Source organism: Magnolia sinica, chromosome 2 (genome assembly GCF_029962835.1).
Source record: "Magnolia sinica isolate HGM2019 chromosome 2, MsV1, whole genome shotgun sequence".
NCBI classification, from domain to species: Eukaryota; Viridiplantae; Streptophyta; class Magnoliopsida; order Magnoliales; family Magnoliaceae; genus Magnolia; species Magnolia sinica.
In genome coordinates, this window is record NC_080574.1 from 37,324,895 (window position 1) to 37,348,698 (window position 23,804).

General features: G+C 40.5%; 1 non-coding gene across 1 annotated transcript; it reads right to left on the reverse strand.

Annotated features, from left to right (window-relative positions):
• Window positions 1-2,203: 2,203 nt before the first annotated feature.
• LOC131238325 (small nucleolar RNA R71) lies at window positions 2,204-2,308 on the reverse strand. Its single transcript, XR_009167726.1, has one exon. It is a non-coding gene; the product is annotated as a small nucleolar RNA R71 (small nucleolar RNA).
• Window positions 2,309-23,804: the final 21,496 nt, after the last annotated feature.

Below are 23,804 nucleotides of genomic sequence, written 5' to 3' on the forward strand. Positions count from 1 at the left end.
CCGCTGGTTTCTCTGCTGCTGGAGACAGGGAGCAAGAGGATCGGTTCTTGAGCAGGAGCAAGGAAGAAAGAAAGAGGAGAAAACGTGAAGTTTTTTTTAGTTTTTTTTCCCTTTCGTTTCCTTTCATTTATTTCTTTCCTTCTTGTTCTCTTCTTTCTCGTTTTATTTCCTATTTGCTTTGAATTTAGCCCAATCATGAGTGGCTAAACCTCTTAGCTAGGGCTAAGAGGTGAAGCTTGTAGTGAGATGGGAGACTCTAATTGCTGGGTTAACTATTTAATCGTGAATTGAACTTGATTATGGTTTAATTATTAAGGGAATGTTTGTAGTTTTTAATGGTCTATTGTGACTGAAATTACAATGGGTCTGTGATAGCTTTGAGCATGTTCCTTTTCTCCTTTTCATGTTTATGGGAAGCCCTATTGTTCACCATCGTCTCATGGGCATGGTCGGATGACGGTACTCTGCCTAACTTTCATGGCATGTTGATTGATTGGTAATTAGATTAATTCTGTTGTTTGCTTTGTCTCCTGGGCAAGGTTTGGTGATGGAATCCATTCTAATTCATACACCTTTCATCTCTTGAAAAACCAGATCAAGTAAGTCCAGTTTGATTTCCATGATTCCTGATGCAGGAAAAAGATCTCCCTGATCTCTACGAGTGGATCCTCTGAATCTCTAGTTTTCCTTCCTTTGAATTACTTAAAGTCTTAGATAATTCTTCCACAATTATTCCTTAATTTCTATTTGGTTTAGATCACATCTTAGTCTAGTTCTAGTTCTACTTGGTTTCAGACAACGTACAGGTATCAGTCCCTGTGGATTCGACCTCGGTCTTACCGAGTTTATTACTACATCACAACCCTATACTTGGGGAGTGAACAAGTTTTTGGCGCCGTTGCCGGGGACTGATAGTTACGATTTTCTGAAATTAATTAGTTTTAGAATTAGGATAAGATTAGGATTTTATTAACTTTAGTTTTAGATTTTTATTTCTATTTGATTTTTAGAACTAACTTGTTTCCTGTTTTGTAGGATCCTGACATAAAATCTCTAAATTGGTAATTCTTTCCTAAATTCTCTACTTTTTCTTTTTATAGAATTAGGGTTTAGATTTTAGACACTTTCTAATTCTAGTATCCTCTGTTCTGTAGGAAATAGTTTAATTTTAGAATTTAGGTTATTTAGAAATTGACTTTCTATTTTGGTTCTATTAACTTTCTAATTCTAACACTTTTTGAATCTAATTCTGTTTCTTAATTTATTTTTAGGATTTTTGTTTAGAAACTAACCTTCTTATTTTTTTAGGCCTTTAAGATAGAAATCTCTATTTTGGTACACTCCTTCCCTACTCTCTATTTTTCAATTTTCTTGTAGTAATTTACTTTTTAGTTTAGGCTTTCCTAGTTTACTTTAGAAATTTCCGTTTTTCTTTAAAGAATACTTTCTTTTAGAAATTAATTTACTGTTATTTTTCTTTTAAAGTATCGTTTCTCTCCTTTATAGAATCTAACTTATTTTTGTTTTATTTTGCAGGTCCTTAACTTAGGGGCTTCAATTTGGTAATTCCTTTCCAATTCTCCCTCTCTTTCGTTTTAGATTTTCTTTTTTTTCCTTCTTCAGGATTAGGCTTTGAATTGAGGGCTGCGAGTGTTTCATGCCCAAGTGGGCCCGTGACGACACTCGACGTCTCTTGACTGAAGGAGGAGTGGTTGAGGGGTTGACTATCCATCGCAGAATTAGACACCGCTCGAAATCCCCTGAGTTAACTGAGGTTATGGCTGAAGACCAACCTCCTCTACTTCCACCCAGGGTGGAGGATAACCATGATGAGAATGAGGTGCAACAGGCACCCCGCCTCGTACTTTACGAGATTTTCTACAACCGGCGGGAGTGAGTACGCCTCATGCATGATTTTTCCCGAAAACACGGACAAATGGACATCAAGCCAGAGTTATCCAACTCCTTCCCAAATTCCATGGACTTGAATCGAAAGTCCATATTTACATTGAAAGAGTTCGATGAAATAATAGCTACATTATGTTTTCCTAATGTATCCGAGGATACAGAGTGAAACTCTTTCCTTTTTCCTTAAAAGAGAAAGCTAAGACGTGGTTACATTCATGCGTCCTAGATCCATTGGCACATGGAGCGACATGCAGAGGGAATTCATAAAAAATTCTTCCCACATCATAAAACGATTACCCTCGGAAAGCGATCATGAACTTTGCCCAAAGGAAGATGAAACATTCTTTCAATGTTGGGAAAGGTTCAAAGATTTGGTCGATTCATGCCCACAACACGGATTTGAAACGTGGCGCATTACAAATTTTTCTATGATGGGACATCTTCCATGCGCCAAATGGTCGAGACAATGTGTAATGGAGAGTTCATTAATAAAGATATCGCCGAGGTATGGGACTACCTCGAAAGTTTGGCTGAAAAAACACAATCTTGGGATTATTACCCAAAGTCGAACACCACGTCTAGGCCAACTAAATCAAAGGAGAAAGGTGGATTATATCTCTTGAAAGAAGAGGATGATCTCAAGTGTAAAGTGACTACGCTCATAAGGAAAGTTGAGGCCATGGAAGGAAAGAAGGATAAGGTCAATGAAATTGTTTGCGGCATCTGTGATTGCAACATTCACACAACTGAAAACTGTCCTACAATACCTGCCTTTCGAATGAACAAGCCAACGCCGTAAATAACTATCAAAGACCTTTTACTGGACCTAACTCCAACACATACAATCCTGGCTGGAAAAATCATCCAAACTTTAGTTGGAGGAATGGACAAACGGCGACTCCTCCAGGTTTCTTCAATCAAAATCCAAATCAAGTGAAACCTCAAGAGGAACCGGTTCAAAATCCCATACAAGAGCTGGCACAGGAGATTTTATGCCAAAGATAGATTCTCGTATGACGGTTATAGAAAAGGGGATGCTTCCTGCACAACCTCTCCCCAATCCTAAACCGCAATACGAGAATAATGATCTCAGCTCTTCAAATCAGATGGGACATGCTAAATCAATCAACACTCATATGAGTGGGAAGATCATTGATAAAACTCTTACGGTAAGGCCCGAAAAGCCTAAAGAACCAGAAAACGACAACAATGAAGGATCCAGTGATGCCCCTCAAAAAGTAGAACCGGAACTCTAGAGAAGCCGGTTGCTCCATTCCCCCAACGGTTGGTTTCACCAAAACCTCTCTCTAACTCTCGGGATATCCTAGAGGTGTTGAAACAAGTGAAAGTCAACATTCCTCTACTTGATGTCGTTAAACAGATACCTTCATATGCCAAATTCCTAAAAGACTTATACACGACCAAGCGACGGAAAATTATTCAAAAGAAAATCTTCTTGACTGAGAAAGTGAGTGCCATCCTGAAGCAAGACGTACCGCAGAAATTCAAGGATCCCGGTAGCCCAACCATATCATGTGTAATCGGGAACCATTGAATTGATCACGCACTTCTTGATTTAGGAGCGAGCGTCAATTTGATTCCCTACTCGGTATACAAACAGTTAGGTTTGGGTGAATTAAAACCCACCCTAACCACACTACAACTTGCTGATCGCTCTGTTCGTGTACCAAGAGGGATAATTGAGGATGTGTTGGTCCAAGTTGATAGATTTTACTACCCTGTAGACTTTATCATCCTGGACACTGAACCCATCAATAACATGAGCACTCAGATTCCCGTCATTCTTGGTCGCCCATTCCTTGCCACGTCAAATGCAATTATCAATTGCAGGAATGGTATCATGACGATGTCTTTTGGAAATTTGACATTAGAGTCAAACATCTTTTTCAATAACGGCAGCAACTCAGAGGATGATGACGATTTCCACAACATTAACATGATTGACTCTTTCGTGGAAGATACAACACCTCTGACCTTATCCTCCAACCATCTAGAGACGTGCCTGGCCCACTCCCATGATTTTGATGATGACATGATTAGGGAGACGTGCGCCTTACTTGATACTGCACCGGTACTTGAAGTTAACCGATGGAGGCCACAATTTGAAGAATTACCATAAACTGATGTAGTGCCTCTACCGTCTAACCTCAAGCCGCCGAAGCTTGACCTAAAACCTTTGCCCTCTGATTTGAAATATGCATATTTGGGTCAAGATGAGATATACCCGGTGGTGATCTCTGCCCACCTGGAGAAAGAACATGAGAGTATGCTTATATCTACTCTCATTGAGCATAAAGGAGCCCTGGGATGGACGATAGCGGACCTCAAAGGAATCGATCCCTCGATTTGTACTCACCACATATATCTTGAGGATAATGCAAAAACTGCTCGGCAACCACAACGAAGACTAAATCCAAACATGAAGGAAGTGGTTAAAGCCGAGGTTCTTAAACTACTGGACGTGGGTATTATATACCCTATATCTGATAGTCAATGGGTGAGTCCAACTCAAGTGGTCCCTAAGAAGTCCGAAATACCCTCGTAGCCAATGCTAATAATGAACTCGTGCCAACTAGAGTCACTCTTGGTTGGAGAATGTGCATTGACTACGGGAAGTTGAATACTCACGAGGAAAGACCACTTTCCTTTACCATTCATTGATCGAGATCCTGGAAAGATTAGCTGGTCATTCCTATTACGTTTCCTTGACGGGTATTCGGGCTACAACGAGATAGAGATAGCCCCGAAGACCAGGAAAAGACCACATTTATATGTCCCTCCGGCACCTGTGCCTATCGAAGGATGCCATTCGGACTATGTAATGCCCCTGCCACCTTTTAGCGATGTATGCTTAGTATCTTTTCTGATATGGTAGGGCAATATCTAGAGGTCTTCATGGATGATTTCTCTGTTTACGGTCCATCTTTTAGCAAGTGCTTGAAAAGTCTTAAATGTGCACTGAAAAGATGTGAAGAAAAGAACTTGGTACTTAATTGGGAGAAGTGCCATTTCATGGTTCAGAAGGGAATTGTCCTTGGGCATATCATCTCGTCTAAGGGAATCGAGGTAGATAAGGCAAAAATCGATCTTATCTCTAACCTACCTCCACCCAAGAACATCGGAGATGTGCGATCCTTCTTAGGACACGCAGGATTTTAGAGATTCATAAAGGACTTTAGTCTTCTCTCTCGTCCTTTATGTAATCTTCTTCAAAAGGATGCTCCATACGAATAGACTGAGGAATGCCAGGAAGCTTTCACCAAGCTTAAGGGCACGTTAACCATTGCACATCATGCAGCCACCCGACTGGAACCTTCCTTTTGAGCTTATGTGCGACGCTTCTGATTATGCTCTTGGGGCGGTCTTAGGCCAGAGAAAAGACAAGAAGCCCTACGTCATTCACTACGCAAGTAGGACTCTAATTCCTGCCCAAGTGAACTACTCGACTACGGTAAAGAAACTCTTAGCCGTAGTTTTCGCCTTGTACAAATTTAGGTCCTACCTGATCGGATCAAAGTTCATTATTTATACAGATCATGCGGCACTTAAGTATCTTCTTTCTAAGAATGATTCTAAGCCCCGCTTGATACGATGGATCCTTCTACTCCAAGAATTTGATTTGGAAATTAAAGATAAAAGGGAGTAGAGAGCGTAGTGGTGATCACCTTTCTCGCCTAAATACCTCGAGTCCCTTGAGGCGACTCATATCAATGACATGTTCCATGATGAAACTGTTCTGAGTCTCCCATTTACCTTGGTTTCTGATATTGCTAATTATCTTGCTACGGGTTTCACACACAGTGGACTGCGAAGATAAGAAGAAATTTTTCACCGAGGTGCGCAACTTTTTCGGATGATCCTTATTTATTTAAATATTGCCCGGACCAAATTCTAAGGAGATGTGTACCGGATAATGAACATTAGAGTGTCTCTCCTTCTGTCACTCACAGGGCTGTGGTGGTCACTTTTACTGCTAAAAAGACCACGGCCAAGATCTTGCAGTGTGGCTTTTCTTGGCCCACTATGTTTAGGGACACTCATGAGTTTTGCAAAGCTTGTGAGCGTTGTCGAAATTGGGAGCATTGTCCCGTCGAAATATGATGCCTTTGAATCCCATCCTTATCATGAAGCATTTGATTGTTTGGGGCATCGATTTCATGGGACCATTCCCCAATCGTTTGGAAATTTATATATTTTGCTTGCCGTGGATTACGTCACTAAATGGGTCGAAGCGATTAGTGTCGGAATAATGACCATCGCACGGTCATTAAATTCCTAAAAGAGAACATCCTTTCCCGATTTGGAACACCTCGAGCCATCATTAGTGATGGGGGCTCACACTTTTGTAATAGGCCATTCGAGAGTTTAATGAAGAAATACGGTATCTCTCATAAGGTGAGCACCCCATACCACCCACAGACAAGTGGGCAAGCTGAGATTTCTAATAGGGAGATCAAACACATTTTGGAGAAAACGGTTAACCCTGACCGTAAGGATTGGTCAATTCGATTGACCGATGCCTTATGGGCTTACCGTACTGCTTTTAAAACCCCTATTGGAATGTCTCCCTTTAGACTCGTCTATGGGAAGGCTTGTCACTTGCCTGTGGAGTTGGAACATAAAGCGTACTGGGCGATCAAAAATCTTAATTTCAATCTGGACAACGCTGGCTCGCTACGTAAACTTCAATTGAATGAACTTGAAGAAATCCGGAATGATGCGTATGATAATTCGAGAATTTACAAGGACAAGATGAAAGCATTTCATGACCAACACATTTTGCGAAAATCATTCACGCCTGGTCAGAAGGTCCTTTTGTACAATTCTCGATTACATCTCTTCCCGGGTAAGCTTCGATCTCGTTGGACCGGCCCTTACATTGTTGTTACTGTTTTTCCTCATGGGGCCGTCGAGATAAGAGATCCTGACAATGGCAAGGAGTTTAAAGTAAATGGACATCGTTTAAAGCCATTTGTCGAGAAATTTGATTCAGAGGACATGTCCATGCCTCTGACTGATCCTGTTTACCAGGACTGATCTCCTAGTCTGATGGAGGTATAGGTAGGTTTCCCTGTTTTCTTAGGACTAGGGTAGTTGCTTTATTTGTCTGGCTGAAGACGGTAAACTTAGCGCTCCTGGGAGGCAACCCAGTTCTTCATTTCATGTCGTTTTTATCATTAGTTAGTTCAATGTTTGTGGGTAACATTACTGCAAACCCTCACGAGACTACAACTCGTCCACTAAGGGTAACCTAGGGGTTTAAAGGCTTGTTGCATACGCTAAATGCAATCGAGAGCACCTACGAAAGTGGTATAGATAGGATTTTATTTTGTGTCATTTTTGTTGCCTTTTCTCTCGTGCTGGTGCCCAGGCTGTGATCTCTTGAAAAGTGTCTCTCTATGCATCATCCAGGTACTATCTTCCCATTACTTCTCATTTACTCATTTCGTCCCATGTGCATTGCATGCTTATTTCTTTTACATTGAGGACAATGTAGATTTTAGGTTGGGGGTGGGAGATTAGGCTTCCTAATCAGTATGTTCCTAGTCATGAGCAGAGATTGTGAAAATTTTTAAAAATTTTTCTAGAATTTCATATGAATTCGAAGCGATTTTAACGGCCATCTTGGATTTAGAACTACAAGATGCGTGATGTTGGTACTTTATGACTCTTGGATTCAGTCATCTATCAAATTTCAGGGTTAAGTTTGAATTGTTAATCCATTATTAGAATTTGTAAACATTGATTGAGTCATAAATTCGCAGGACACATCTCGCTTGCATATTAAGGTTTCAGTTCGATATTAAAGGATTAACTTAGTAATCACTAAACATGAAAGGAACCAACTTGGAAAATTGAAAGGATTAGGCGAATGGTCTACACCATAGGTTTGCTCCCTATAGGTGTAGATTTAATTCCCCATGAATGATATGTGAACAAATTGGGTGTACAGTCTTTACCTTAGGTTTGCTCCCTATAGGTAAGGATTTGATTCCCCTTCTTGACATTACTTTCAATGGAAAAGTCAAAAAATTAAAAGAATAAAAAGATAAGGTGTAAGCCAAGTTGGGTTATCGTAATTTCTCTTATTTGTTACCAATGATATTCTTAAATATCAAGGTGAATCTGAATGATTGACAAGTCAAGATTGGACTATACATCCATGGGAATTATTCTAATTAATGGACAAATATTTTGAACCTGATTATGAAGTTTACCGTGAGTTTACCGTGAGCTTGATTTCAAGAAAAAGTAATGCCAACATTCATGAATCTTAGAATTCGAGTATCTGAACTATTTTTCATAAATCTCTTGAGTTTGTAGAAATTATCCTGTAATTCTCAATTTATTTTTCGCATACTTTGCTCGGGACTAGCAAAATGCTGGTTGGGGAGTTGTGTTGAGGGTCAAATATTGCATATCGGACCCATTTAACTGGATTTACAAACATAGTATTGTTTAAATACGATTTAATGGTGTTTGTGATACAGAGTGTATTAAGCAGAGACTGGAAAAGGGTGGTAAATGCATGGATTTGACCAGGAACACCAGGCAAGGAACGGACTCTAGAAGACCAAGAGCGACGGAATTATACACCGGGTCCGCGGAAATCGAGGAATTGAAGCTCAAGTGACCCGAAAATTAGTCAGAATGCAAGATCATAGGGTCCCCACCATCGATCGATTCGAAACTTCATACGTGGCATGAGGACCATAAACAAACCGTACATGTCAAATCTCAGCTCCCGATCCCTGTGGAAGTGGCTCAATAGACACTTTAGCCACTAAAACTGTGATTTGGGGCCCACTTGCTATCTGGATGTGCCTCAACTTCGCCCTCCACGATTGAAAGGATATGAGAAAAAAGATGAACGGAACAGATCTTGCATATACATCCAAGTAGACCCCACCTTGAGTGGCATGCACATCCAGCGCATGCACACTCGCTGTGCACCGGAAGAACTGGACCGGTCAGCAGGCGCTGACTCGATCCATCTCCTCAACAGAGACAGCGGGCGGACGCTGTTCATCCGGTTTCACGCAGTGGGCCCCATCAATCGCGGTTTTCGATGATCAGAACCGTCCATATGCTCTGAAAGGTGACCAACACCGTTGCCTAGCTTTCCTTTTTGGCCCATGCACACGCACAAAGGCAGAGTACCTGATAAACGTCAGATGGACGGCGGAGTAAGCAAACTTGTGGACCACACCGATTCGCTCCAAAAGATACTTATTTCCGGATAGTTTTTCGTCCTGAACCTAGAGAACGGAATGGATTTCTCAAAATACATCACTGTGGGGTCCACCGACCATCACAGCGCTCAACGCGCAGGCTCTGTTTCGCAACAGAGCCTGCGGTGGATCGTTGTGGGCCACTCTCTGAGGTGATTGGGTCAATCGGGACCGTCTAGTGGATTCCAAAGAGGCTTGGGACCATCACCTAGGTGGAGTTTTTTTTTTGGAAGCAACATGTAACGGATTTCGATTGCCGAAACTCATGAAGGACGACGGAATACAGTGTCCAGTGGGCCATACAAGAACCTACAAAAATCACTCTCTCCTGACTGGATTTCCACGAGGATTCCAATGGACGGCGGGGATCTCGTTGACAGTCTCGATCGTGGGCCTCATCAAACATCAGCGCAAAGCAAGATGCGCAGTTACGCGAACGTCTGATCGTGTCCCAGCAGCCCACGAACGCAAAAGAGGCAAAGTCCCACCAGGAGTCTGCTGCGAATGGAGAGAAGCAGAGGCGGACAACTGCATAAGAGGGAGAGGCTTTGGGACGTGGAGGGGATCCGATCAAGTGGGAAGTTTGGGAGGAGCCGTGGAGGCCAAGAGAAACGTGAAGGAGACGTGGAAACAGGGAGGGCTGCTGCTGCTGTGCACGGCTGGGAGAGAAAAGCAGAAGGCTGCATGTGGAGTACACCGCTGGTTTCTCTGCTGCTGGAGACAGGGAGCAAGAGGATCGGTTCTTGAGCAGGAGCAAGGAAGAAAGAAAGAGGAGAAAACGTGAAGTTTTTTTTAGTTTTTTTTCCCTTTCGTTTCCTTTCATTTATTTCTTTCCTTCTTGTTCTCTTCTTTCTCGTTTTATTTCCTATTTGCTTTGAATTTAGCCCAATCATGAGTGGCTAAACCTCTTAGCTAGGGCTAAGAGGTGAAGCTTGTAGTGAGATGGGAGACTCTAATTTTGGGTTAACTATTTAATCGTGAATTGAACTTGATTATGGTTTAATTATTAAGGGAATGTTTGTAGTTTTTAATGGTCTATTGTGACTGAAATTACAATGGGTCTGTGATAGCTTTGAGCATGTTCCTTTTCTCCTTTTCATGTTTATGAAGTCAGGAAGCCCTATTGTTCACCATCGTCTCATGGGCATGGTCGGATGACGGTACTCTGCCTAACTTTCATGGCATGTTGATTGATTGGTAATTAGATTAATTCTGTTGTTTGCTTTGTCTCCTGGGCAAGGTTTGGTGATGGAATCCATTCTAATTCATACACCTTTCATCTCTTGAAAAACCAGATCAAGTAAGTCCAGTTTGATTTCCATGATTCCTGATGCAGGAAAAAGATCTCCCTGATCTCTACGAGTGGATCCTCTGAATCTCTAGTTTTCCTTCCTTTGAATTACTTAAAGTCTTAGATAATTCTTCCACAATTATTCCTTAATTTCTATTTGGTTTAGATCACATCTTAGTCTAGTTCTAGTTCTACTTGGTTTCAGATAACGTACAGGTTTCAGTCCTGTGGATTCGACCTCGGTCTTACCGAGTTTATTACTACATCACAACCCTATACTTGGGAGTGAACATGGATGGTTGTGGATAAGATCCATCAATAAAACAGAGGTTGTTCTTGGCACTTAACGCAACAATCATGGCACGACTCCAAGTGGCATAATTGTCACCATTGAGTTGTTGGGAGACAAGTGTAATACCTAGTTGATCAGAATGGTGAAGGTGCAGTGGATTGGAAGAATCATGAATTGCCTGAACATTGGTGGAATTGGATTTGGGGTCGAGTGAAGTAGCCGATGAAGTAGCCATTTAGGAGTAATTGAAAGAGGGACACCAGATTTCTGCACTTCTACGAAGCACAAAAAAAAAAAAAAAAAAGGCAGAAAATAAGGCAGCCTTCCGTGATGCAAATGAAATAGGTAGACAGCCCCTGTGATGATTGAAGAGGCTGGGATGTGCGTCTCATGGCAGGGGCACAGGTGTTGTCGCACGGCAGCAGTGGGAAGTGCACGGCCTGATGTGTACTGGCAATGGTGTATCAACGGGGTAGTGAAGATGATGGTGGTGGTGGGTGTTGATGGTGGAGACAGTAATCACAACAGTAACAAAGGAGACAGAAACAGAAATAAAGGAGAGTGCTCTCTGATACCATGTAAGGTGAGAAGAAATCAATTGTATTTCTAGATATCTCATACGGAGGAGAGAAGCCTCTCTTATAAGCATAGGACAACCTATTGCTAGCTGTATTTACAAAGAAAAACCTATAATAGGAGATTTACAACTGTACATACAATAGGAAATTTACAACTGTGCAATCTAATAGACCCTGACCTGTTAAAATGATGTGAATCATTTTATAGAAGTTCATCTCACTTGTGATTTGAGTCAGAAAATGTGAGAAATTGAAGCCGCAGGATGCTGGTTTTGTTTTCATCCCAACCCCAAATTGGATCATGTTTAATTGTCTTGAAAGTCCCACCAATCACTATTTGGCATTAGATCCAAGAGCCTAAATTTTTCTAAGTAAGAAATAGGCGCACCTGCATTTTTGCATGTGGGCTACCTCTCACATGAGAAGCCGTAATATTTATTATTGTCTTCAATTCTGTTCCTTACATTCAATTTTCTTTCTTTCAAGGTGGCAAAAATTGATTCAAAAGCCATATGAGAGCGGCGATGAGAGAGGATTGAGATTGATTAACATTCATTTTCTTTCTTTCATACTTCCTTTCTTTTCTTTTGTGAATGGCAACTCAAAAACCGTTTAAATATTTTCTCTTTAAAAATTTTAGTTGTGTTGCTCGCCGTGTTTGGTCTATCAACTATGGAATCACCTATTGAACAGTTTGGATGATGGGTTATTACGCTCTCTGTTGAACTAAATTGCAGTGCACCAGTTAGAATGATCAAATTTTTAATTTTCACTTTTTCATTACTTACAATTTATGTTTTCTCTTCTTTCATTTTTATAAAGGTTGTATCTTTTATATGCCTGTACACACAACGCACTTAGATTGCTAGAAATTATGAGTTTTTTTTCCATTTTTATGTAATTTATCACTCTATTGTTCTAACTCTCATTTGTTCCAAATAGTGGCTTCACTGGAGTATGTACGATATAATTTTCTACCTCAAATCCAGCAATGCTCTTTCAAACTCATGAATATTCTAAGGTATTAATTTTATTTAGTGTGTATTGTTGATGCTTAGATATCTTGCATAGAAAATTTTTGAACTTAGCATGTAATCTCCTATGACCCCTATGTACTCCAATGAAAAAAGGTCTCAGAAAGGATGGAGTAAAAAGTATAGTATCATCATTTTATTCAGAATTTTTTTATTTATCGTGGCCCCACATTTAAATACTCTAGCTTATGAGTGTGATGATCCATATGCATGTGGGCAAACATTGGCAGGAAACATAATCAGGAAGGAGCAATGTTCAGCTCAGAAATCCAAACAGAAGGAGGGTGATCAAATGCAGGAAGAAGCAGCAAATCAGCAAAAACAAGCAGTCCAGATCAATCAGGCAAACCAAAAAGGAAGTCTTCAAGGAAAGCTGTTAACCAATCGGAGCAAGGTTCCAAGAAGAAAACTGCGGATTTTCTACAGTAAAGGTGGCTGGGAGTCCAGATTAAGACGCCTCAAACGTAGGGGCAGTGAACACGAGATGTGTCACGGATGGACAAGATTCGTGTTTGGAATGCCCAGGGAGTCGGAAACCATAGAACAATCAGAACGCTGAAACGCTTGATGAGAACTCGTAACCCCTGGATAGTGGTGATCCTTGAACCTATGATTAGAGATGCAAGTAGAGTGAGAATTGGTCTCTCATTGGGCTTTCACCTCTCCTTCTCGAATGTTGAGGAGGAGGGAAAGATCTGATTCTTCTATAAAAACTATGTTTCATGTTCAATTATAAAGGCAACTAACCAGCTATTATCTGTAAATATGTATTTTCAAAACTTACAGATCTCCATCAACCTAACTTGTATCTACGCCAGCTACTCTAGACTTATCAGGAGGCTTCTCTGGAAGGATCTGGCGGATTTGTCCATCTTGTTGTAAGGACCTTGGGGTGTCTGTGGTGATTTCAATGCTATCACTGAAGCAACAGAAAGACGCAGCAGAGGAATTTTTTATAGCCATAGTGCCAGGGATTTTTGTGAGGCGATAGACAACGCTAGTCTGTTTGATGCAGGTTTCACGGGGCCGCGATTCACATGGTGCAACAACCAATCCGGCACTGCTAGGATTTGGGTCAGGCTAGACAAAATGCTCATCAACTCAGCCTAGGCCTCCTCTTTCCCGACTTTCCAAGTTGAACATCTTTCAAGGACTAACTCGGACCACAACCCTCTTCTTCTTTCCTTTCCTCCTCCTTCGCCGAGCGCTCCCAAGCCGTTTAGATTTCAGAGGATGTGGACGACGGATAACTCCTTCATGTAGGTAGTAAAAGAGGCTTGGAACAGTGTCGATTCGTATCATCCAGTCTTCAACGTCCTAGCCAAGATGAAAAACGTGAAAGCACAGCTTAAAATCTGGAACAAGGAGTATTTTGGTGATATCTTTGAGAAGCTTAAGATAGCATAATCTGAGGTGGCGGAGATTGATCGGCAGCTCCAACAGTCTGACTTACGCCGGGGTGAGTTCACATCCTTACATAACAGATTTCAGGAAGCTTCGAAATAGCTAAACCAGTAGGAGATTAAACATGAGATCTTCTAGCAACAGAAAACCAGGTCAAGCTGGCTAGAAGAGGGGGATCGTAACACAAAGTATTTTCATGCAACGGCCGCTGAGAGACCGAGGAGAGCCAGAATCTCTAACATTCAGCTTCAGTTAGGTGCGGTTGTGACAGAAAACGAGCATATTAAAAGGGAAGCCATCAATTACTTTAAGGAGCTCTTTAAGGGAAGAACAAGTCCGATGAATTCGGAATTACTGGATTTAGTGCCAAAGCTTGTGACACAAGACATGAACGACTTCCTCATTGCTCCACCTTCCATCCAAGAGGTTAAAGCTGCCATCCAAGCCATCCCGTCTAACAGTGCGCCTGGCCCCGATGGTTTCTCAGGAGTGTTCTACTCCGCTTGTTGAGACATCATTGGGTTGGACATCCACAAGGCCATAACATATTTATTCCAGAGGGGTAAGATTCCTCGTGCAGTTAATTCCACGCTTATTTGTTTGATCCCCAAGAGGGAGGTGCCTAGAAAATGGGCTGATTTCAAACCTATAAGTTTATGCAACTGCCTTTACAAAATCTTCTCTAAGATCATTGCAGTCCGTCTCAGTTGTTTCCTCCCTGTCCTAATATCTCCAGAGCAGGGTGCTTTCATCAAAGGAAGAGTTATCTCGAAAAATATTGCACTTTCCCAGGAATTGTTCAGGGAGGTGAATGGAAGACCAGAGGAGGACATGTGGTGTTAAAGCTGGATATGGAAAAAGCGTACGATAAAGTCGACTGGAACTATCTAAGGCAAGTATTGTTGCGCTTCGGTTTATGCGACACATGGTTAAACATCATCAAAAATTGCTGGGCTACCTGTTGGTTCTCCATTCTCATTAATGGGGAAGTGACCAAGTTTTTCAAGTCCTCTTGCGGGTTGAGATAAGGCGACCCGCTATTGCCGAGTCTTTTCATTTTGGGGACGGATGCTCTGAGCCATAGCCTCCATCAGTTGGTGTCAAATGGTAATTGTCTTCCTTTCTCGCTCAGGAGGGCTGCCCGCGGGTGTCTCACCTTCTCTATGCGGATGATACCCTCCTTTTTCTTAACGGAGGAAGGACATCTATGCGAAAGATCATGGCCTTATTGGAGGAGTATCAAACAGCGTCGGGGCAACTTATTAACAAAGACAAAAGCTCCTTCTTCTGCTCGGACAAGATCCTAGCCTCCAGGATTCGTGCTATCAACTCTTTACTAGGAATTGCCAGATCCACAGGCATGTTTTGTTACCTAGGAGTTCCCCTGTCTATTGGTAGGCTGAAATCCTTTGCTTTTCAGCCGTTGGTGGACAAAGTGGGGGGTCGTATAAAGGGTTGGACATCCAGATTTTTGTCACAAGCAGGGAGGATGATCCTTATTAAGCATGTGTTGTGCAGTATTCCCATTCACTCTATGGCAGCCTCTTGTATTCCAAAACAAGTCTTGTCTGATCTTGACAGAAGATTTGCCTCCTTCTTTTGGGGGTGGACCGAGGGTAAAAGCAAGCTGCATTAGAAGAGTTGGAAGACTATTACAATGCCAAAGGAAGAAGGTGGTCTTGGTATCAGGAAGCTTGCTGAAGTGATGCAAGCCTTTCATATTAAAATGGCGTGGGTGTTAAATTTCACAAAGTCTCCAGTCTATGGGCCTCTTTTATGGCAGCTAAATATAATTTAAATCAGGAACCGATGAGGGCTGATCTCATCCGAGGAAGAGCTTCCCCTTTTCTTAAGATGATCCTTAGCAAGTTTTTTTTCCTTGATGAGAAGGTTCAATGGAGTGTTGGCGCAGGTGAATGTAGTTTCTAGAAGGCAAATTGGACAGGCCTTGGCCTCCTTCAGAACTTTCTATTGTCAGATGTTGCAGTCTTCGTCCATCCTCTGAAGGTTAATCAAGTGTTGGGCCCTGAGGGTCCGCTTCCGCCATCGATTGCCCTGTCCATGCTCCCCAATGAGGTGACTGATTTCATCTTCCACCATGGTTTCTGCATCTCAGCTGAGCCCGATTCTCCCCTTTAGCCCTTCACCTCTTCAGGTTCTTTTTCCGTCAAGACTACTTGGGGCGTCAACAGGCTGACCAGCCCCAGAAAGGGCTGGGCAAGGTGAGTTTGGCATGGTTTTCTACCGCCAAAAATATCTCTCTTCCTTTGGAGGTTTCTTCAAAACGTTGTTCCTCTTCAGTTAGCAGTCCAAGCAAGAGGTGTTTCCCTTGCCTTTAAATGTCTGTGCTGTAGAGACGGCACCCAGCAGGGCCCAGCCGAAGAATTTTATTCGCATCTTTTTCTGGACGGCCAGATTACAAAATCTATTTGGAATTTCTTTGGTGTGCAAGTGGGGATCTCCATCATGTAGGCGTTGACGGTGGAATCCAGAATCATGCAATGGAGAAGTGCTTGTGCGAACAGGAGAAACCAGGGAGTGCGACATCTTCACACTCCAGCTTTCATTTTGTGGGAACTATGGCGATCTAGGAATGGGGCTTTTTTCGACGGCAGGTTGATGAACCACAAGTCGGTCATAGCTAAAGTCTCCTGGTGGCTGTCCTGCACCAGGGAGGAGGTTGCCAGGAACAGGTTTGCCCAGCGAATCCTAACTGTAGACGGATTGTTGTCTGATCGAGATACCCGTCCAAAGCAAACGTCGCAAGTGGTCGTCCAATGGCAGAAACCACTTGCAAGTTGGGTAAAAGTCAATGTGGATAGATCCTCTAGAGGAAACCCAAGATTGGTAGGGGGCGGCGGAGTTTGTAGAAATGACAAGGGGGGGTTTATTTTTGGTTTTGCATGTGGTTATGGTTCGATGACGAACATGCCCGCTGAGTTCAAGGCGGTTCGTGATGGAATCCTTTTGTGCTTGGAGAAAGGTTTCTCCCAGATAATAGTGGAGTCAGATTCAGATCTGGTGATTAAGGTTTTCAACGATGGGGTTAACATTGGCTGGGTATGGAAAGGTTGGAGAACCCTTACAAATAGGCTCCGGGGTCTCGCAACAGTGAATTTCATACACATCTTTAGGGAGGGCAACGGCACGGCTGATGCTCTTTCTCGGGTGGGCAGCATGTCCCAATCTCAGTTATATTTCTCCTATTCTGCAGATCTACCTTGGCAGGTGAGGGGCGTCCTTTTCCTCGACAAGGTGGGGCTAGGAGCGATAAGGGAGAGGAAGACTTAGAGTGTGTCCCCTCCTCTGATTTTTTTTGTAATTTTATTTTGGTTTTCCTTTTTCAACCTTTATGATAGGTCTTCCTTAGGTCCTTTTTCCCGAGGAAGATCCGAAGCTCTGTAATTTTGTTCAAAAAAAAAAAAAAACCATTGGCATCGCAAACATTTACCTAAAATTAAATTGTCCAACATGTGGGCCCATTTTACGTGGGCCATGGCCTAAAATTCAGACCAAATGAGTCAAAAAGGCAATTCGCCTTTCTCATTCACATGGGTGAAATTATAATTTCCTTATCATCATAAGGTATTTTATTTATTTTCCATTATACAGATCTTGCACATATATACAGTAAATCTTTTGGCCATTTTCCTTCATCAGTACAAGAATTTGCTTCATCCATTCATAAAAGTTTTCCTTGTATCTTTGACACTAAGCACCTTTTGAAGGGCAGCCCCATTATTCAGCACCTGACGAAGAAAATAGCACATCACTGTCTTTGGCTTTTGCTATCTTGCGCCCACAGATTGCCAATGCTTCAAACACTGCTGGTTTGGCTTCTCGTCCATTTGTGAAAGTTGGAAGTTCAAGTGGATGACAAGAGGTTTGCTTCCAATTTTCTCTCATTTGGGCTTTCAATTTCAAAATTCTCAATACATTTTTGTTTGGCACATTAAGCATTTTTTTAATAGAAAGGTTGGAGCACACCACCTGTTAAGTTGTTATATATCTTGGCACTGCTTTTGATTGTTGGCTTGTGAAATCTGCTTGTGTATGCATTGCTGTTTCGGCTTCCTGAGTAATAAAATCCAATTTTCAAGGTGGTAACTATAAAGGGATGGAGAAGGCCCTGTCTAGTCGACAGGTTTATGAAACCTTCATTTTGTGGTAATGCAGTTTCCGAAGACTCATTTCATCTGACATGCTGTTTTGATAACAATATATGTTTCTTATTTTATTTTATTTTTTCCTGTAGCACTGTTTCGTTGTCTTGCACAAAATGCGTTGTCCTGCACATGTGCCTGGAAACATGTAAAGTGCATGTGGGTAAGAGACCATCCATATAATTCTCCTGATATAGGGGATGGCCTGTCTGACGAGTGGACTCCCTGATTGTTAAGTCACCTTCATGTTGAGCCTACTTTTTGCATGTGTGCTATGTATGCCATATATAAATTGCATGGAGAGGGTGTGTGTTTCTAGCAAGCTTTCACCACCATTTTGAAAATGGTGGTGTCCCACCATACACATGCTTAGTTTATATATGTTAATCTAAACCTTCTAAATTACTGGCTCGTGTGTGGATGGAGCATACACCAAAAAATTACCCTGAATTTTCTCTATAATTTGAATGACTTACAATTTCAAAATATGCTTCATCCAAAATGTGCGCCACAATTCGTATGGTCTAAATAGCCATATATGAATGCCGTATAGAGGAGGATGAGTCGATACTATTTTTCAAAATGGTGGAGGATGAGTCGATACTATGTTTCAAAATGGTGCCGACTCTTCCTTTGGAACACTGGCGGTAACTACCCTAATTTTTGTGACCCACTTGAGACCTTGATCAAAATAAATTTGTATTTAATTTTTTTTCCTTCACTAATAAAATCAAGCACTTAACCCAGTTAGTAAGAGCACTCTTGGTGGGGGATATACTAGTGGATTGATTTCTCACAATGCAGGAATTTATATTTTTTTCAAAATCCATAAATCTTGGTGAAACCTTCTAGAATCAAGGCTTTTCCTCTATTTAAAGGGAAGATCTGCAGGAAATTACTACAGAAAATCCTAAACCCAAAAGAGCAGCCGTAGAAGGAAGAGAAGCCCTACGAACGAGAAGCCTCTATCGGTAAGTTTCATTGAGTTCTTCTTTAATTTTCTATTTTCCTTGCTCAAAAACCCTAGATCTAAACAATGAACGTGGTGGATGAATACTACGCCTGTTGTTTTGATTTACAGAGAAGTTTTAATAATAAGAATCTAATTTTAAGTGAGATATAGTATTTTGATATATCGTTTGTGCGAACTCCCGTCGTCTCAATCTAAGGAAATCTGAACCTATAGATGTTAAGGCCAAATCGTGTTAGAGCCTCGAATCCTAGATTGAATTGACGAATAAATTTCCACAATGATCTGCAAGGTAATACAGTTAATAATATCTTTTGCTGAAAATAATTTTCAACAATCAGTTGATGATGCCAGATATTTGGATCCAAGTGATCCTTTAGTTTGTTCAAATTTGAGTATGAGAACAAAACCATTAGATGGGTTGGACCCAATTCTGTAATCAATTAATCCATCAAAACTAAGGAAAAATAAGAAAAACCCTAAGAAATTTGAAAAACCGAATTGTGTAACTGAATATTTCCGACTTTGGTCAATAAATTGAAGTCAGTGTTCTGTCGATCTAAGGAGGTCAATTTTTATCCAGCGACCAAATTTTAAAATCCATAACCTGATTCGACTAATTAAACCTGAGGTTTGATCAATCGAGGGGATCCTCAAGCGATCTTGATCGATCGAACTCGTTTAATCGTAGACGAACAAAGTAGTTCAGCGAGCAAACTAATTTAATCCGACCATGCTCGATCGATTGACGAGCAAGGTTTGATCAATCAAAGATGGCCAAAAGTGTCCAGAGACTTATAGAGTTAATTCAAAATTTCATCAATCCATGATCGATCGATCGAGGGTCTTCGAGCAGGCTCAATCGATCAATTGCATTAATTGATAGTCCCTGTTGTTTTTCAAATTTCAAGTGTAAAATTTATGTTGGATCATCTTACTTGGATCAAAGATGGACCCCACTTGTTGGAATAATAATATGATTGAATTGGAGTGTGCTCAATCATCTTAATAGGGATTTGAAGCATAATTTTTCAAAGTGCTCGGTTGATTGAATGATTCGACCCTACCTTGAATAGGTAAGTGAATCCCAAAATGTCTCATATCTACATGATTAAGATAGATGATTTAATGGTTGGGATTATTCTGATTGATATGGTTGTCATGTTATATTGATTGTATTATTCTTGCTCTACGATTCACGATTTAAGAGATTTTTAATGTTAATCATGCAAACATGTCAATAATTGATAATATGAAAATCCGTTATTTCTCTTAGAGAGAGATGTATCTATTGACTGTACATGTTGATGCACAGACATTAAGCATGCATTACATGCATCCATTGAGAGGTCATGCACACCTTATGCCTTGAGTTCCTGGGGGATGGTTACACATGGTAGATTCGTTGTTAGAAGCCACGATAGTGGAAGCTTACTCATGGAATAGATGTACAGATTGCCCATACCTACCTAGGTGGATGTTTATAGGGTACAAGTTACTCATGCCTACTTAGGTGGATGTCTGACGGGAATGATTTTGGGTCGTCAGATATCCAACCTAAGCAAGGGAACGATCATCCCACTTGACATGCATATCATGACATCTTTACATCCATTCTCATATTGCAAACCCTTTATTTCAGTTGATTGTGCTACGTATGAACCATGCATGTTGGGTTCACTCACTAGCATTGACATCTAATATTGTCGAGTAAACAACCAAACAGAGAAGGATGATGCAGGACGACCTAATCAGGTGCCAATAGATGAGGACAAGTTAGTGGATGCAACTCAGGACCAATGGTCATACTTGACAGAAGACGAGCTCGTTGCATTAGACGGCTGAAGTGATTTTTTAGATTTATTTTAGAAAGTTTAGTTTTTATACATGTTAATTGTTTGATTTGAATTATGTTTGTATTTATAACATTGATAGACAAAAATCAATTATTTTAGTTGAATAAAGTCCCAAATGGGTAGACTTTGATTGCTTATGGGTGATTTACTCATGAATGTAAATGTTATGAATGGAGTGCTAATGAAAGGAGTGAAAACAGTTGAATATATGAATGTTAATGTGATGATAATCTAAAATACACGTAGTTGTGCCTTTATAACTATACTATGAGTCTATCCGAAATACGGGGCGTGGCATTGGCTGATTATCTTATGGCCGTTCATTTGATGGCTACCATTTGTACAGGTAGGAGCCCCCCATCAGTATTAAGCGTTAAGGTATTCTACATCCTTGGGATCTCCAATTTGAATGATTTGGATGGCTGTATGTGCATGCCACGTGTGGTAGATGCTGATGGTGGTGAAACCAAACCTTAGTTATACATTGTGCTCCAACATGGATGACTATCTTGTGGAATCAATAATTAGACCAGCCGCAGACCCCAATGCAGGAGAAGTTTATTACAGGTACTCAATTAGAACCACGCATCATTTTATCCAATCCCCTACGATAATTTCTGATTTTTTATAGAAAATGTTTTTTAACTTTAAAAATTGCCAGCTTATGTTGGAAAACATTTTTTTGAATTTTGACATTTGATTTTGAATACTGCAATGGATGACTCCATCTTATATGTGACTTATAGGGTAGGATGTTATTTTTCCACCTTATAAATTATTTCCAAGTCATTCTGTATGTATTGGTATTGTGATTGAATAAATGAAGTTTGAAATTGTGTTGATTCGGTGCTCCGCTGATATCTAGGAATAACATGACTAGCTAGTGGTTCCATGATTTGTTGCCCTATCAAACCTGTTGTGTGAAGACTGTTATATGCTTGCTTTCACTTATGAAAAACCAAGTTGTCATCAGAAAGTTGGTGGTTTTTGCCCATGCCAGCAACAGAGCTAGTTTATTGAAATATTTTGTCATCATGGGCATCATCTTCGTTGTCATGTTTCCATGATGAAATTAGGATGTACATGTTAACAACTAAACAAATGAATGCAGGTGGTGCTGGTGGAAAGAAGGGTGGTGGGCATTCAACAACTCCTTACCCTTCAAAATAGGCTGGAAAGACAAAGGTAAAGCTCTTAAATAAAGAGACCGTCATTAACTTTTGTCATTTCCTAAATATTCACAATTGAATTTATTTGTGCACCCAAACGCAGCCTAATGGGTTTAATTATATTGTCGCTTAAAACTTGCTTTTGATCTAGATATTCTTGGTAAACAAAAGGGATCGCCAGAAGCTTGGAGACTATGGCTAGCCGGTGGCTGGTTTCATACACTTTCAACTTTTTTACCAGTTAGAGCTCATCGGGTGAGAGAAGTCATATGATTCTAGTGTAGTTGTTCAGTTATATTGGGATACACTTTCAACTCTGGTACAAGATTTTGCTAGTATTTACTGCTGGTTGTTTACTCTATTTTTGTTAGCATGGAAAGTTTAGAATGTTCTAGCGGACTGCCCAAGTGAACAACTCATGGTCAGTCAAATATGTTTTCTTGCCTTTATATTATAATTTTGACATACATAAATCATCTATATTCTATGATTTTTAATAATCCATGTATTTGAATGGTTGTCTTCATAATACAATTTTGATGTGTATAAATATGATTTCTTGCCTTCATATGCCTGTATTGAATAAGATAACTATCAGGCGCAACAGATTCAAAAAACAACAAATATAATTTATTTATTTTTTTGCAGAAATTTTAGCAACAGATCAAATCTGTTGCTAATTTCTAAAATGAGTCAAAAATTAGCAATGGATTTGAAGTGATGGACTGTATCCGTCTCCAAATTTTAAAACAATGAACAATCCTGATGATTTTTTTTTTGAGTTCAACGACGGATTTTTAAGTTTTGTGATGGATAAGATCCATCATAGTTTTGTGACGGATACCATCCTCATCTTCGCGACAATAAACATCGACGGATCAAGTCCATCGCTAACTGCATTTTACGACTGACCTAATCCATTGTAAATTCATGATTTTGGTGTACTAAAATTAGTATATCATCAATAAACACATTAAAAAATTAATCCAAGTATAGCTGGAATACCCTATTCATCAAATTCATTAACATAGTTAGGGTGTTGGTCAAGCCAAATGACATAACCAGAAACTCAGTACCCTTAGCATGTTCTGAAAGTTGTCTTATAGATGTCTTCTTCCTTGATCCATGGCTAGTGATATCCTGACCTCAAGTCAATCTTAGAAAAGTAGCAAGTTTGATCAATTAAATCATCAATGCACGGAATGGGATATTTATTCTTAATCATCACTTCATTCAACTAACAATGATCTATGCATAGTCACATGCTTCCATCCTTCTTCACAAATAGTATAGGTACTCTCCACGGTGACGTACTTGGTCTAATAAATCACTGAGTCTTCGTTTCTTTTAACTACTTCTTAAGCTCCTATAATTCCACCTATGGCATACGATTAGGTTGCATCAATATAGGCATGGTTCCTGGTACGAGGTCAATGTTGAAATCTACTTCTCTTCAAGGCGGCAATCTAGGTATATCTTAAAAAACCTCTAAATACTCCCTCACTATCATGATTCGCTCTAGCGCTAATTCCTACAATTCTCCATCTTTTAGCATCATAATGTGTTCTACTTCATTATCTTTTTGTCGCTCTCAAATTTTAAAAGGCTCTCCCTAGAATAGAGAAAGTAACAGTCTTGGCATGACAGTCAATCTTAGTATAATAGAAAGTAAGCCGATCGATTTCTGGGATAACATCATATCCCTTCATCACTACTAAGTCTACTGGTATCGAAATACCTTCGATACTAATTTCACAGGATTTGCATATCTCATCTAATGTGACAATTTTTTTCCACGGGTGATTCTACTGAAATTAACTTACTAAGAGCTATTGGTTTAACCCCTAACCATTCAAATACTGTAATTGCAACAAATGATATCGAAG